The sequence below is a fragment of the Lepisma saccharinum genome, chromosome 1 (assembly GCF_977018435.1).
Source record: "Lepisma saccharinum chromosome 1, izLepSacc3.1, whole genome shotgun sequence".
NCBI lineage: Eukaryota > Metazoa > Arthropoda > Insecta > Zygentoma > Lepismatidae > Lepisma > Lepisma saccharinum.
Genome location: NC_139229.1, coordinates 125026070 through 125029405, shown reverse-complemented (window position 1 = coordinate 125029405; position 3336 = coordinate 125026070).

Below are 3336 nucleotides of genomic sequence, written 5' to 3'. Positions count from 1 at the left end.
AATAGAGCGGTGCCCCACCGAAACACTGGCAGCACCTTCGCTTGCGGCGAGCGTCTTCTGCTTGCAGTGCGGCCGCGCTTTATGTAGAGAGTTGTGTTTTGTTGTATCAGAATAACATTGTGTACTTTTATTAAAGACAACGTTATTACGTTATTCACTTTAGTGTCGTTAGATTTGTGATTGATCCGTTGTGACTAGTTTGTGTTGTGTTCAACGCATTATTATTGTGTTTGAGACAGCAGCGAGCGAAAACTACAAGATGCCTACGTGTTTCGTACCCGGCTGTAGATCTAGATATGACCGCTGTTCTTCAGGTACTAGACATTTTTTTTAGACCACTAAAGACAAAATGGGAGTGTGCCATCCCTAGAACAGATAAAAAAACTAAGTCATAATTGCTATGTGTGTGATATTCATTTTTCCTCTGACCGTTTAGTGAAAGTGCATTCGTTCATAGTGGATGGCGATACAGTAGAAATTCCACGACAAAGGTGGAAATTAAAACCAGAAGCTGTTCCTCATATATTTCCTAATCTGCCCAAATACCTCTCTAAGACAGTTAAGAAGCGAAAATCTCCCATGAAAAGGCAATCCTTGCGGACAGATGATAATAAAGTAAGTACTCGTCGCAATGCTTATCAGTAGAGGATGATTTGCTTCACACTGCGGATGCTAGCAATACAATAGCATTGCTAAAGAAAAACTTAAGAATCAGAAACGCAATTAATTAGAACGCAGAATAAACTAAAGGTCGCACAGGCTAAAATAAATTTGCTTGAAAAAGGCGTTAAAGACAACGGTCACACAGTCGAAACAGTTCGCGTCTCTTAGCAAAAATCAAAAAATTGTAATTGATACAATCTTAAAGAAATGCCAACTGAAAAGTAAGACAGGAATGAGACACAGTTCTGAGTTTATACTGGAGTCTCTTCTTTTAAAAATTAAGTCCCCAAGGGGTATAGACACTGTTTGCATCACGATTTGCTACCTTTGCCTTCTGAAGATCACTTAGAAAAATTGGTGAAGGGTCTTATATGTCCTTATGCAATCAATTTACGTACCAGCAAAACTTCCTTTACTTTCGGGCGGAAACTGTGAATACAGGACTGAATCTCCTCTGACGTCTTTTGTTAATCAAATGCGAACTCTGGCAAGAGCAACCGAAAATAAAAATCTTTCGGTGAAGAAGCAAGCTGAAAATGAAATAAGGGAAAAATTTCCATTGTTGAAGATGAAATTCAAATACTGAACTGAGAAAACAACATACCGAACTTAAATGAACAAAGTGTTGGTAAATAATACTTGGCGTATCATTTGGCAAGATACATAGTGCGGTATATTTCCAAAGTGACGGATTGTAAACTGTGTACAACTTTTCTGCACGGGGAACCAACTAATGTACCTGCCCCACTTACGCTAATCCAAGCCTATGGTTCGGACGACGGCTGTAATACCTTACCTATGTATCGAAAAGTGTTTATGATGTTCTGCTACGAGTGGAAGGAGTTGTTGCAAAAAGAATTATCATGTGCTAATAGTTTATGGGGTGATATATTTTTTGAGTGTTTGGACAATTTAAATATAATTGCTGTAAAAACTACGCAATTAGGATGCTGTGAAGATCATGTGCTGCGTACGCTATCTAAACTCGTATTTCACTATCTGAAATGTTTATTTTTCTTCCGCACCAAAGAGATAAGAAAGGAATTAAGTGCCTCGAAGACAGCAAAATCATCTCCGAAATTCTCCAAACTATCCAGCTGCTGAGCTCTTCTCCAAACGTAAGTAACATGCATTTTTGTTTCTTATGTAGTTAGTTATGTAAGCAACGCGCCGTCTCAAACGTCACCACTGCCATCTAGGCGGTGGACCACGGCAACTCGGGGAGTGCGCACACTATTTCTTCTATACGCTCTGATTAAAGGTTGCGAGTGAGCAGCATATGATGGCCGCACCATTCACGAACAGCTGGCGCGGAGTGATACGTTACTCGAAGTGAGACGCTTGTTTACAGAGGGTCGGAAGGTTCGTGATTCTTACTTTAATCACCGGAATATAGAAATCGTTAAAGAGCTGAATTTGCTGAACAGTTCTGTAATCACATGTTTAAAATTTACTTATGAGTTTACTTACTCCAATAATAAAAAGTTAGTCTTAATTTAAAGAGATATTCTAGCAATAAATATCTTTCCTGCGCACATCAACTGCCCCAAATGTATTCTTCCCAAGATTTGTAGATTTCAAGCCCACATCTTGAATTTCTTTGATAAATTTCTTGCGAATGTAATACGAGGTCAGTTTTTGGATGTCTCAAGCACTGTAAGTATTTCAAGTTAAAACCTCTACATTTACTATTACAGTAAAACTTCTCCTAACGGGCACCTCTAAATTACAGACATTTTTAAATGCCCCGGCAGAAATACATGGGGTTTAATGGCAATATTACTTCTCAATAACGGTAACGGACGCGGACACAGAAAACTACCTCCCCAACCCAAATATGATGGACAACCTGAAGGAAAACAGTCGCAATTCCTGTAATTCGACACAACAATGGCCAGTGTTTCGAACTAGCGTGCATTGTTTCATGTTACACCGAATGTATTTCTTTTTAAAGTGCAGACAGTAGACAGTATTCTTTGTGGTTATCTTGAGAAAAGTGTTTGACTTCTGCTACGATGTCGCAGAAATGCAAATAACTGACTTTAAAGGAACTTGAAGTCATCAACGTCTGCGAAAAGACAATTGTAAAGAACTTTAAGAGTCGGAAAAATATAGATGATTATTTTGGACAATCTGGGTCTGGCCTATTGAAAATGAAGGAGGAATGAGCATTTTGAATGCAGTAATTTAACAAAGGATTGCACTACGTGTACTGTATTTTTTTTGACATTCGTAATGTATGTAGGGATACTTTAGTAAATTTAAATTCACCGTATGTAGTACAGTATTTTGTTCCTTGAATGTAGGGGGAAAAAATTATGTTCGTAAAGTACATACTGTAATATGCTTATCCTATTGTGTAACATCCTATACTTTTTTCTGAATAGCGGACACTTCTTAATAATGGACATTTATTATTTTCCCCCAGGCCTGTCTCTTATTGAGAAGTTTTACTGTATTATCGTGGTTGCAATATTGGTTTCTTGCTCCCATTTTGACTTACTTAGAATTCGAACCTGGGACTTCTGGCTTTGTAGCGTGTTAAGATCCCCATTCCACCACAAAGGCCATCAACATAAAGTTTCCTTACTAATTTTGATGAAATAATTTACAAAAAATACAAACAAAAACATTTCAGCACAAAACTGTATTTATAAGATTATATAGTACAGC